This window comes from Pinus tabuliformis, chromosome X, assembly GCF_031772625.1.
Source record: "Pinus tabuliformis cultivar Carrire ecotype Pingquan chromosome X, CPIR1, whole genome shotgun sequence".
Taxonomy (NCBI): domain Eukaryota; kingdom Viridiplantae; phylum Streptophyta; class Pinopsida; order Pinales; family Pinaceae; genus Pinus; species Pinus tabuliformis.
In genome coordinates, this window is record NC_142308.1 from 1,671,052,558 (window position 1) to 1,671,067,213 (window position 14,656).

Genomic DNA, 14,656 nt, shown 5'->3' on the forward strand with positions numbered 1-14,656 from the left:
AATCCCTACACTACTAGCCCTTTCGGCATCAGCCTGCAGAGCGTGGACCGAGGTCTCACCTGAAGCAGTATTAGGGAATGCTGGAACCAAGTTTCCGCACGCTGAGATGGTCGTGATGTCAGTTTGTTCCTTCTATTCCTGCTTTCGCGTGGGTTACTTAGCTCTAAGACTTGCTAGACTAGCCCTATATTCTGCCCTTTAGTACCTCCGTGAAAAGGCACGACTGACCTTCGCGTAGCCCTAACCTACGGCTGAGGTACTTTCGCGTGGCTAAAATAGAATATAGTGCAGATTCCCAAACTTAGAGTCTAAGTGTCTTACTTATCTTATTAAAAAATCATAGTTAGCACCGCGTAAATATATGTTCTTACTTGTGTTCACTTAACCAACGTAATTACATGCATTCACACATCATATAAGCATTATAAATGAAATTCATACACAATACAACAAGATGCATTAACCAGAACAAATACACAGAAATTGCAGAATACTTCTCTTTATTGATATCTTCAAGTGATTACAGACTCTATCCACCCTGCGCACACAGCTGTAGAGGTCCGCGCACTCAGCTACAGACTTCTATCCTAGGCCTCTATGCACTTAGTTGCAAAGCCTTTACCTACGCTACGGCCCGAAACTTAGACTTCTCACTTCCAATCTATCACTATCTAACTCCTGACTCTTCAAATACTTAGAGCTTAGCTCTTTTTATACAATCCCATGGTCCGTGGATCATAGGTAGATATTTTACAACCGACTTTACTTTACAAAAATAAGGGAAGACAACCCTTTATGACTCATGACACCTTCACGCTCCACGACCACAAAATGCAGATACTTTACTATTTCATTCAAAATTCGACCCAAAACATGGGCTTTTAGCCCCAAAACTATCCTTGGGGGATCTCGTTCCCAACAGGCCCCCAACACAGACATTATGACTTGCCCTCGAGTCACTCGGCAGGCACGGAGATCTTGGCGTGAGGACCTTCCAGCTCGACCTGTGTGACCACAACCTCCACAGTGCATTGAGCTGCCGCCTGCTTCATGTCTTCGACCATCTACTCGGTCACTGATCCTAAAATGTTAGCCTAAAGCTTTTGTGGAGTGGCTTAAAGAGTTGCAAGCTTTCCAACAACAGAACCTGTCGTTGTGTAAGCCTTTTCCAGTCAGGGCTTTAGTCTTGCCTTCAACATTGCTTCCTTGTGCAGCGCTGCATCCACCTGTTCTTTTAGCTACTTGACCTCCTGCAAATTTGTTAGTCTTTGTGTAAGCGTGATGGTTCATGTTGTGCCCTTGACCTCATCATAGCGCTGCCGCAACTTGCACGCTTCCGTCTCTAGTCATTGTACATTGGGGTCCTCCTGCAAGATTTTCAGGAGCTCAAACGACTACTCAAAAATTTGCGTGCAGACTGCTACTGCACTATCCACCACCTCTACTACTTCTGTAACAACAGTTGTCCGCTACTCCTTCACTTCCAACAAAGTTAAATGTTGGGCCTTCAACTGTAACTCTGTGATCTGCAGGTTCAACTCCAACTTCACCACCATCACATGTGACTTCACCCGTACTGCCTCCACCTCCACCGCAATTCAGTATGATAAATTTAGTGAAGCTGCCTTTGTTCAAAGGCTTGGGAAATGAGGACCCGGACTAGTTTTGGTTCGTTGTGAAAGTCGTAGGGGAAGCTCATGGCGTTATAAATGATCACATGAAGAAGGAAACATTGGTTAGTGCTCTGCAGAATCGCGTGCTAACCTGGTATATCAAGTACTCTAACAATAACCTGAATGTTGGAGTGGCAGACATCGAGACAACATTGAATAGAGAATTTAGTAGGCCTAAATCTGAGGCACAGTCGATTGTGGGGTTCAAGAAGATTGCGATGCAGCCAAGCGAGACACCTAGGGAATTAGATTAGAGATTGAAGTGCAAAATCCGTGAAGCTAATATGAACTTAACAGACGGACAGTGTCGCGAATGGTTTGTGGCTTCGCTCCTTCCACACTTAAGGGTTGCGCTGTCATAACAGAAGATAACGACTCAGGTTGAGGCCTTGGAGATTGCAATGAGACTGCATGAAACACCGATGCAAGATCCGAATCTAGGGGTTCAACAAATCCATGCGCAGTTGAAAAATATTTTCCTGAAGATGCAAAGTTTGAAGCAGGACAGAACAATTCAAGCAGAGGTGCGCGAAGAGGTATGGTGCCTGAAATGCAAGGGTTAGGGGCATGATAAAGACCATTGCCCGGTCTTTGCGAACGACATTGCAAGAGGGGGACCGATGCCTTTGAGGCTAGAAGCTCAAGAAGAACCAAGCCCGGGGCCTGCATTGTGGTGCGTTATATGTCATGTAACAGGAAAACATGCCACAGATAACTGTCACTTGCTGCAAAAGTTTGTACAGACACCGCAGCAACTGTTCTGCAACTTCTGTAGTTCGATAGGGAATGATGAGCGTAACTGTAGGAGCTATGAATTGATGATGGATAGAACACTCACATATAGGGTCCAAGTAGAAACGTGGCCCCCTAACCAAAGGGCGGGGATGGTGCGAATAGGATTTCAGGGGTGCGGACGAGGCTGAGGCGGAGGAGGACCTAGAAGAGGTCGGGGACAGTTGATCTGCTACAATTGCGGAGGACCAGGACACTATGCCCGTGATTGCATTAACCAACCACATCCATCATGCAAGTATTGCACGCTGTTTGATCATGAAACGGAAAGATGTCCTATGTTGATAGTAAGGATACGTAACAAAGGGGCGTTGTTGCCTCAGCCGACTCAGAACCTACAAATGATGAGGTCTGAGCCACGTGAAGAGGATCCAAATGTGAATATAGTGCTCCGAAGTGGAATCACAATGGGAGATGACAAGGGGAAATAGCCTGAAGACAATACATGGGTTTAGAAAGCTCCGGCGAAGGAGGTTGAGTTCGATTTGGAGTGCGTATGTGAAACATTCATGGAAGCAAAGAAGAGCTTCGTTGAGGCCTCCACCTTAGGGAGAAAGGATAAGCCCGATCAGGAGATGGACCCTTCTATGCTTACAACTTTTCTGGAGACCTATTGTTACAAATCCATTTGGGCACATCAAATCCCAACATTCAAATCAGTGTTTTAGGGCTCATCAAACCCTAAATTCAGTTGTTTCATGCCCTAAACAAGTCACCCCTTTGAATGCCTCCTTCCCAGACAATTTTATGACTTGAATACATCAAGAAATTCTAGCGTAGGTAAGCCCTTATGAAGGTGCACTTCAGAGCATTTAAGTCCACTTCCAGGGTGCTCTACAAAGCACTTAGGCTTCCTTTCACTTGTGCTAGGCGAGAATGAGCGAAATTCACATAGGGTTTTGGGAATATTCTTATCTTTTGGAGTCATCTAGAAGTTTCCCTATCTTATCAACTCCTATGAGCTCGAAAATGGATGAGAAATGATTTAAGGAGCATCCTATCCTCTCATCCCTTCCTCCATGGAACTAATTCTAAGTATGGAAGGCCATTTAATGTCACCATTAATGAAAAAACCTCCTTCATATTCTTATAAATTGACCACTCATCTAAGTGATCAGGGGTTGGATTATGTTGAATTGTAAGGAGATAATGCTGCTATGAGACTTGACATTGGAGCAAATGATGAGATTCCACAAGCTTGTCTTGCTTTTGATGTGATGTGGATGGGATCCAAGCTAAAGGAATGACTTTGAATTAGACACTGATGGTTGTAATTCCTTCTTCTATCTAATAAAGTGTTTGAACCTTTTTCCATATGTTGTGTTCTTTCATAATGCTTATATGCATGAATTGTTTCTGATTCCTTTCATTTATATTCAATGGATCATATGCTTTGATCGGTTTTTGTCTTCTGTTGTGTTTTCAGGGTACTTCTCAAGCGAATTAAGTACGAGAAGGAGCGATGGAATCGATACAAGGGAGACGAGAGGAAATCGGAACTACAGGTAGGCCTTCTATCCCCTCTTCTTATCTATTGTTTATAGGAAAAGCTTAAAACACTTTAAACTACTGTTCTAGTCACAGCTACTTGTCTAGTGAGTTAGAGTTTATTCGTAGATGCTAAATTCTCCAAAACAAATTGGCAACCATACTGGGGAAGAATCCTCTTTCCTAGTAGCTTATCCACCTCCTAAGACATCCTTGTAGACTTTGTTTGTGTTCATCGATTGTAATTCAGTTGTTTACATTGAAAAATTGGTCAAAAATGTGTGAAATTGCCTCTTGAAATGGCTTACTGTCACCAGCGCAGGCTTGTGAGGGACACAGTGCACTGCAAAGCATCCCTAGCTTAGGGACAGTGCTCTGAAGCACATTGTCTCCCACTCTAGGCTACGCTGGTCCTCCTAGGATCGGTTTCCCACCTTTGGAAAGAGTTTTTGGCCAAATTTTCTCTGTTTGACTGTTTATTGATTGATCAATGAATGTTATGTCTCAGAAAAAAGAGTTTTTATCTCCTGGTCTAGCCCAATTTTGATTGGATTGATTAATTTTTCTTCATGTTTTCTTTATCATTATCGTTCAATAGTCAAAGTTAGGATATAATTGATTAATATTCATTCAAAAGAAAGTGTCATAAAGTCTTCTCTTCCTTCGAATTTGAATTGTTGTCAAAGTCTTCGTTCATATGAAAGATTGATTGATTGTATGTGCATATTTCCTTTTTGTTCATATTCACATTAAGGGAACAAAAAAGAAATACATGCATGTTGCATTGAAAGAGATTGTGTGTGCTGATAGGAATAGTGTAGGGAAATTGCATTTAGATTGTGCTCTTTTCTCTTTGATTAAAATAAATCTGATTGCTCTATCCCTAAATAGCTAGGATTTTCAACGCTAAATTGAATGGAAAAAATGCTTATCATGATAGTTGCATTCCTAGGAATTTCATAATACATCACATTGTGAACTTGAAAGGAAAATTCCTAGGAAAGATCAACTTAAAATTAACATCAATTTACTTAATGGAGCATTGTCATTAACGAGCACATTTAGTGGTTCTAGGCTAGAAATGTGTTCCAGCATCGTAAAACAAAGCAGTTGTCTCTAACTTGTCTGCAATACATCACAAGTGTGATACCTCATTCCACATACATGAGTATATCGTAGCTCATCCACGTACCTTCGGGTATATAGGGCGGTGTTACTGTATGTAAAGTATATGGGAATGCTCTCACTGTGTAGTTTTGCTTTAGACAACGCTTATACGAACTAGGCCTCCACGTACCTTTGGGTATATATGGGAGGACAACTCTAGGTTTCCATCCATCCTTAAGTAACCGAGTCGGCTGCATTGTAAACTATGATACACTGAATAGAGCATTCGGGGAGACTGCCTACCCATACTTCTTGGTTCGCTAGGAGGTATTCTACAATTCACAGTTGCTTGGTAAAACTTTTTCCTAGTATACCCCTTTTTTGTTTATTTCCTTTTTGATAATAAAATTAATCAGCAATCGTGGAGAAACATCAACCCCTACCCCATCATTTGTGGAAAAAATCGAGTAAATCGCCTTTGCCTCCCGAAGTGACACCAATTCGGACAAAGAGGTCTCGCTTAACTGAGTCTAGTACATCAAGAACTCCTAGTTATTCATCTGATTTACCTGAATCATCTATTTTAGTAAGTACTAAGACTCCAGTTACTCCAACTATTTCTGGCCCATCTATTTATGAAGAAGAAGTTTCACAATTACCTGAGGACATTAGCACTAATCCTAGTGAAACAGTAACCAACATTGTTTAACAACACGTTGATCCTCAACTTGAAGTTGCTCAATAAGAAAGTACTTCTAAAGTTGAATCAGTTCAACCAAAAGTTAATCGAGAATATATCCCAGTTCAAACAGAAGTTACATCTGAACCTGAAGTTGTTCAGGAACCTCTTTTTGAAAATATTGTTCATTTACTCGAACATCTGGACTTCGAATTTGAACATTTAGAAGTTGTTACTTTACCGGAAGACGATCAACCGGTTACCCCTCAGACATTAGTAACTATTCAAACTTCAACTTTATCAACGCCAGAAATCTTTTACGGACCTGACAGTGAAGTTCTTCCACCAGGTTTAATTGCTGTAGAGGATGAATTGGAAGAAGATTCCACACCTCGAACCCCGTTTCACTTTGGAACTGGGCTTTATCTTTGCCGTCATACTCCTGATTTTTCTGCTCCATTTGATACTGCTTCTTTTCAAGTACCCGTCGATTCTTTAGGACAACTTTTAGGTCAATTAACTATGGCTGAACAACCATCAACATCTCAGACTATATCATATGATGCAGCTATAGCAGAATCTTCTATTGCAACTTCTTCGATGTTTTCTACCACACCTAAGTCGCACCTTTATGGTGAATCGTCTGTCCTGGTTGGTTACCAATCATTGTCTGGAACCCACTCAGGGGTTGCTTCTACACCATGGTCATCACCCATGTCCTCAACCAGAATTTTACCTGGTTCTTCTCTAACAGGAACTCAACAGGTTGATCCCGCATATTAGTATCAAGCTGGGCAATTTGGTCAACAAAGACCTATGTATCCATTAAATACTGGATTGCCACCATATGGAGAGCAATATGCTTATCCATCGTATCCTCCTTATTCTGGAGGACCACCATATGGTAATATCCCACAGTATTAAAGTCAATCTGGAATTAGATTTTTTCAATGGCAACCAACAATGCTATTTCAACCTAGGCTTGTGTATCCAACACATCCAATGCAAACTGTGTCAGCTATTCCTACTACACCTATTGTTACTATTGTACCATAGTCATAAGTAAAAATTGTTGTATCTCAACCGGTACAAACTATTCCTTCTACCTTGCAACCACAAGTTTCAGGTCAAGAAGTTCAAGTTCCTCATGTTTTTGTACAACAACCACTTGTTTCCAGGGTTCAGCAACAACCTCAAGTTAGTATACCTTTATCTGGACTGACCCAGACTTACACTGGTATAGTTTATTCACAACCTAGCTAACCTTTCATTGCTGGACAACAACAACCGTTAAATCAACAACAGTTGTACCAACAAAAACAACAGTGGATTCAATAATCGTGGCAACCTCAATTTCAACAACCCCAATTCCAACAATTCCAACCCCAGTTTGGACTTGTTCCACAGGCTCACCTAGTTCTAGTCAATCTCAAGCGTACCAAGGCCCTGGTCAACAAGGTTTTTTGCAAGTTATGGACAACCACACATTCAACCTAGTTATCAACAGCCACCTTATGTTGGTTTTGTTCAACAACAACCATACCAAGGTTACCAAATGCAGATGCCCTATATCAGTATACAAAAACCTATTGCTTAGGCAATTCCATCATATCCTAGGTATGCTCAACTTGACTTGAAATGACAGTTTCCATTTCTAGCAACTTTAGAATTACCATATTTAAATCGGCTGACTAATGATCCAATCTTATATGCACCTTGGTGGCCGATAATTCTGCATAAGTTACCATCTGAAATTTCGAAATTTAACAGAAATCCTGGAGAAGACCCATCAAATTATGTCATGACCTTTCATTTGTGGTGTTCATCAAACTCCTTAAATGATGATTCAGTTAGACTTCGTCTTTTCCAAATAACACTTACTGGTCGAGCTGCTAAATGGTACATTGAGTTACCAAGAGCTTATTTCGATAATTTCACCACTTTAGCCACTACATTTTTGACCCACTTCCAGTTACCCATTAGATACGAGACTGGAACGAAACTCCTAACCAACTTGAAATAGACTACGGCTACCCATATATCATATCATATTCATGAGTGGTGGCGTCATCGTCGAATGGTTAAGACATATGTTCCCGATCAACTTATAGCTGAGTGGTTCATAAAATCCTTGTTGTCATCAATCATCGAGGATGTGGCAAAAGGTGGAGTAGTCATAGAATAGTAAGTTATTGCTCGTGCTCAATACTTGGATTTGATTTACACACAATTCGGCATGCTTTATGATAAAATTCCCAATGCACCTCGACCAGCTTTCACTATTCCCCCTCCTCCACAATCGAGTAAGGACTCTCATGCCGACAATGGTGTGATTGGTTCTTCGATCACGCAAACAGCAGAAAGACCATCTGGTCAAACTCTTGCTCTTTTCAGTCAAACTACCAATGCATCAGAAAGTACTCTTGCCTCCGAAATTAATGCCATGTCATTTGACGAAGGAAAAAATCCAAAGCAACCAGGAAGCAAGAAAAAGGGGAAAAACAAAACGAAACAAGATAATTCCCCTCCAAAGAAATCATCTGATTCCTCTACTTCGGCAAGGAAAACTCATTATCCATGTCTGATCTATAATGATGAGCATTTTACAAGAGATTGTCCACACCACTCTAAGGTCTCTAAACTTTTAAAGACTTCAAACACATCGGCAGTATTCACTGATCCGTTTCCAAACCTGGAGACACATTTGGTTGCAACAAACCATGCTTCCACATCCCAAGTACTCATGTTATCCATCACAAAGCCACAAAATGAAGTTTTGGTGTCAATGAGAAACAAAGATTATGGAAATCCATCCTCATCGTCGAATAATCAGCCCACTGAACAACCTAATCCTTCGACTTTGACTTCATCTGAAAATGTTCCACCCATTGTACCTGAATTGACAATAAAACCACCAAAGGGAGTTGTTCACAAATCAAAATTTAATCCTCGGGCTCAAGCAGCTCAAAATTTTAACATAGTGGAAGATCTTGCTTAGACACCTTCTGCTATGTCGACACTCGAGGTGTTGCAAAATTGTCCCTCCCAGAAGAAGGCTTTACTGTCAGCAATAGGCGGAATAGATCCTATGGATTCAAATCTTGTGGTTTTTAACCATGCGAGATATACACCATAGTTACTGTTAGCCTTGTTGGAAAATGACCTAAAAATGGACCCAAATATGCTCTTGAAGTCTTCAAAATTTTCTTAAGATCATCTAAAGATTGAAACAAGCGCAGGAGGAGAGCCCTTAAAAGGGGGGAAAAACACTATCGGGAGGCTAAAACACTGAAAAACAGTGAAAAACCACATATCGGAGGCTTAAACTAAGAAATGCATAGAAGTTGTCCGATCTAGCCAATCAATGGTCCAAATCTCATCGGTGGGCCGCAATCGGCAATCTGCGGTCACAATTGGCAATCGCAATCAGCGGAGGCAAATAGGCAGGTATCGGCGCAGACAGGGTGGAACTTGTGATTGCGATCAGCGATGCAATGTGGACTGTCGATCAAGCACGCAGATCGACGGCCCACATCGTGTCATAGGATCGCCATTGGAGATAATTAATGGGCAGGACCTTTACATATATATGGGTAAAACCTGATGAACTAGACCCGACGGGGTTCTACATAATATTGCATAATATTTCAAGTCCACAGATTGGCCATTTTCAATGTATTTTGTGTATTTTTGTTATATAACAAAATACAAAGGGAACCAAGGAGCGGCACCGATGTGATAAGGCCCGGACCTGAAAGGGTTCGGGAATGATAATTTATAATATTTTAGGTCTGCCAAAGCCGATTTTTCATGGTTTTTAGTGTTTTTTGACATATTTTCAAATACAAAGGGAAGACTAGGAACAGGCCATCTGCGACATGCGATAGCGACCCTAAGGGCGGAGCTGATAGAGGAATAGGCCATGTTTAAGGACTTTTGAAGTCTGAAATAAAGAGATGGGTAGTGTTGCAGTGTTTTCTGTATTAAACAAAAAATAGTCATTATAAACATTTAAAGGGAAAACAGAGGCCCGAAGACCCATTCCACCACATAGCAAACTCCGGGAAATAGATTTCCAGGAAACAGAGACCGGAAAGGGAAATAAAAGGCCCCAGCACGATGCAACGACAACCAACAAATGATCATGGAGCATCAATAGCACAACACAGCCAAGGCAAACATCATGGAGCATCTCTAGCATGAGAGAGCTCCCAGACAATGCAACAAACATACCAGAAAGCAGTTACTCTTCTGTCAGAAGAAGGAACCTCTGAGCCCATGCTTGCCTAGTTAGGGCATCAAACAGTTAAGGGACAAAGAGGATAGATCAAGACTCCGAGCCTTTGAGAGCTTAGGAGCATTGTAAAGGGCCTATAAATGGCTGAAAGTAAAATGTAACAAGGGTTCAACTTCTAGAGACTATTGAGACTTTGCTACTCAAGCTTCTCATCTTCATTCATTAGCAATACAAGCTTCTTTTGCTATTATATGTTCAATGTTTCTTCTATATCTAATGCCAGATAACTGTCATCTTATCTCTGCATTAATAAATTATATTTTCAAGCTTCTTTTACTGCCTATAGCTAGCCATTCATATGTGTTTATATATGCATTTGCTGGTACAGTCAGTATTCTCATTTACTGCCTATAGCTAGCCATTCATATGTGTTTATATATGCATCTGCTGGTATAGTCAGTATTCTCCATCTATTCATTGAATATAAAAACTATTAAGCATTACTGGTCTAAAGCCTTGTAAGCTAAGCATGTTCATGCATGTCTTGAGTAAAAATAGAGTTGAAATGGTTATTTGGCTTGATCCAAACCATCATCCATTCCAATAGTTTTGAGAACAATATTGAAGATTATATGTTACCAGGCATCTCCGAGCTGAAACGTAGGAGAGTTTCCTGGAGTGATAACATAATTGGTGCTATTGCTGGGGAGAGGAAACTAAAGCTCAGCTTCCCTGGGAGACGACACAGACCCATATTTGATGATAGACAAATTTTGAGCACTTTTTTGGTTGTAATCATCTATCTGGCGACTCTACTAAAGGCCGAACCTCTTGGCAACTCCACTTCATAGTTCTGGCTCAGTTTGTGAGGCATACTTGAAGAAATCCTCAGAAGTCACAAGTTGACCCAGTACCTGACCCTGAAAAAATCATCAAAGAAAGAAAGGTATTGTAGAAAAGAGCATCAGGTTTAGGTAAACCTAAATAATCTTCTATATCTCTTCAAGAAAGGCCTGTAGTAGAACAAATACATGTGGAGAGTATAGCATCTAATACTAGCAGTGAAGAAAACTCTCAGAAATTCATAAAGCTCCTTATTCTTTAGGTTCTCCTTTTGTTGTAAGCCCAAAGGAAACCTCACCTCCTATCCATCATACTCCTTTAGTCTTGTCAGTCACTCCTCAGCCCTCTATCATTTAGACTGTCAGTACTCTTTTAGCCACCACAGCTATGGCAAGTCCACAAGCACCCACCAAAATGGAAAGAATAATAGCTTCTAGGTATGGACCTCTAGTACTGCCCACTCCTTTGAATGCCATGCCTACTAGAGAATATTAGAAGTATATGCCTAATTTCACTGGGCCTGAAGGTGTTATAGCTGAAGAACATCTTGAGTCATTCTATAGCTATGCTGATAACCTAGACATTAGTCAAGATGATGTCTGGATGAGAGTCTTTGTTTAAAGCCTAGATGGGGAGGCTTGAAAATGGTTCAGAAAACTGAACCCAAGATCTATAGCAGATATTGAGGCTTTAGATGATGCATTCCTAAAGCATTGGGGAGATAAGAAGGATATCCTCTACTACCACACTGAGTTTGGGAACTTAAAAAGGGAAAATGGTGAGTTGTTGTTTGATTTTAATAAGAGGTTTAACCACATGTACAGCAAGATACCAGCTGAAGTAAAACCCACCACTACCTTTGCTAGACTCATCTATGCCAGTGCCTTTGATTCTGACTTCTGTTTGTTGTTGAGGGAGAGGTGATGTGCTACTTTGGCTAATATGCAGGATGCAGCCTTGGAAGTAGAATCAAACATCATGGCTGCAGAAAATCTCAAAGGTAATGTAGATAGAAGGAGATAGAGGGGCGAGTCTTCATCATCCTCAAATCCCAAGATAGATAAAATGACCAAGATGATAGAGTCATTAGCCTCTAAGATCTCTAAATTAAAGGTTGATCAGCACCCTGGTAAAGCAAGAGTTCCTAACACCTTTGCTCCTCCAAATCCAAATCCATATAGAAGAGCTAATGAGCAGTTGCAGATTTTGCAAAGAAGCAAAGATGCCAATGAAGACCAAATGGTGAAGACCCCTTTCCAGAACGTAGTCATGGAAGAGGAGTAGTTTTATGAAGATGATGAGATCCATTGTATGGAAGACAAAGGTAGTGCCCCTTTTTTTACCAAAGCTGCCTTTTCAAAAGTCATTATTCAATGACCAGATCAGCCAAGAGTGGGACAGTGAAGCTGTTATACAAACTGAAGATCAGCAAAGATATAATCTGAGGTCGAAGATGAATAATGCCAAGGAAACCCCTGTTCAAAGAGTTGTTGTCCCAGCAGTATAGCAAGCTAATAAGCAGAAGCAACCGACAGTTGATCCTATCATCCTCAAAGCTCCAGCTCAAGAGGTAAGAGGCCTTGACAAGTCTCCTTCTCCCTTCAGTTTTGAATCAGAAATCCAGAAGCTAAGAATACCTATACCGCTAATTGAACTAGTGAAGAATGAGTCCTTCAAGAAATCTATCCTCGAGGCCCTTGAGTCTAAAGCCATCCAAGCCTCTACCGACTATGTAAATTTGCAAGATGACAAACTAGTTGTTATTCTAAGCCCAATGATTGAAAATTGTTAAGACAACTCTCCATCATTCTATGTCTCTCTGACTATTCATGACAAAATCCTTCACAATTGCCTTCTGGACACAGGAGCCAACCATAATCTAATGCCCAATGCTGTCATGGATAAATTGGGTCTTAACATTACCAAGCCTTATCATGACCTGTTTTCTTTTGACTCTAGAAAAGTGAAATGTTTGGGATTAATCAAGGATCTAGCCATCACTTTGTCTTAGTTGCCCATGAAAAGCATGATGATGGATATTGTGGTAGCAGATGTACCCCCTAAGTTTGGCATGTTGCTTTCCAAAGGCTGGATCAAGAGATTAGGTGGAACATTGCAAAATGATCTATCCTATGCTATTGTCCCAGTTTTTGAAGGTGAAAATAGGAGATTGTACAGAGAGGCTCAATTGGCTTATAGCATCAGTGATGAAAGGAATCCCACTAATCATCCCATCTATGCTGTCAACATTGATTTTGGAGCTTGTTTCCTTCAAATTGAAGAATCTCAGTTGGCCTCCATGCAACTTAAGAAACTAGTTTTCCAGATCACAGAGGAAGCAGGCCCACAGATTTGGGACATGTGCTTTGATGGATCTTGCTCTAAGGAGGCTACAAGGGCAGGTGTAGTCCTTGTGTCCCCCACACAGGAATGCATTCATTTATCTTTCATATTGACTTTGTAGGTCAACAAAACATTCCAAGCAAAGCATCCAAGGTTGAAAGCATACAGAGATGAGGTTAAATACAGACCATGTCTACCTGACAATGTCAAATACTGGAATTTTTTTGAAGAGGATGATCAAATTAATAGGATTTTAAAAGTCTTTGATGAATTTGCTGAAATGCACATTGACCAAGAGAAAGAAACCTTTGATAGAAAAGTAAAATGGGATAACTTTCAGTTTAGTGACTAGGTTCTCAAATGGGATGTGTTGAAGGAAAATAAGGGCAACCATGGTGAATTTGAGGCCTTATGGACAGGTCCGTTTGTCATCACTCAAGTTCAGATGGACAAAATTTTCATTCTACACAATTTAGAGGGGGAAGGTGTTTTTGGTAGCCCAATCAATGGGCAGTTTTTGAAACTTTATTTCATTTAAGGCTTTAAAGCCTTGCTATTGTAAATATGTTTTTTCCAGTTTTTATTTCATTGAAAAATAGACTTCATGCCCAATGGAACACTAAGAGGAAGATTTGATCTTATTTTTACAGGAAAAGCATTGTTATGTGATTCTTGAAACCTCATAGGGAGGACTTCATCCCCAGAAGGAGCCAGTGTTAGCCTTGTTGGCAAATGGCCCAAAAGTGGACCCAAATATGCTCTTGAAGTATTCAAAATTTTCTTAAGATCATCCAAAGATCGAAACAAGCACAGGAGGAGAGCCCTTAAAAGGGATGAAAAACACTATCGGGACGCTAAAACACTGAAAAACAGTGAAAAACCACATATTGGATGCTTAATATGAGAAATACACAGCAGCCATCCGATCTAGCCGATCAATGGTCCAGATCTGATTGGTGGGTTGCAATCATCGGTCGCAATTGGCAATCACAATTGGCGGAGGCAAATCGGTGGGTATCGGTGCAGACAGGATGGAACTTGCAATTGTGATTAGCGATGCAATGTGGACCGTCGATCAAGCACATAGATCAATGGCCCACATCACGTCGTAGGATCGTTATCAGAGATAATGAATGGGCGGGGCATGTACATATATATGGGTGTGACCCGATGAACCGAACCCGCCGAGGTTCTAAATAATATTGCATAATATTTCAAGTCTGCAGATTGGCCATTTTCAATGTATTATATGTATTTTCTTTATATAAAAAAATACAAAGGGAACCAAGGAGCAGCGCCGATGTGATAAGGCCCAGACCCAAAAGGGTTCGGGAATGATAATTTATAATATTTCAAGTCTGCCAAAGCCGATTTTTCATGGTTTTTAGTGTTTTTTGACATATTTTCAAATAGAAAGGGAAGACTGGGAACAGGCTGTCTATGACATGCGATAGTGACCCTAAGGGAAGACCCGATAGAGGAATAGGCCATGTT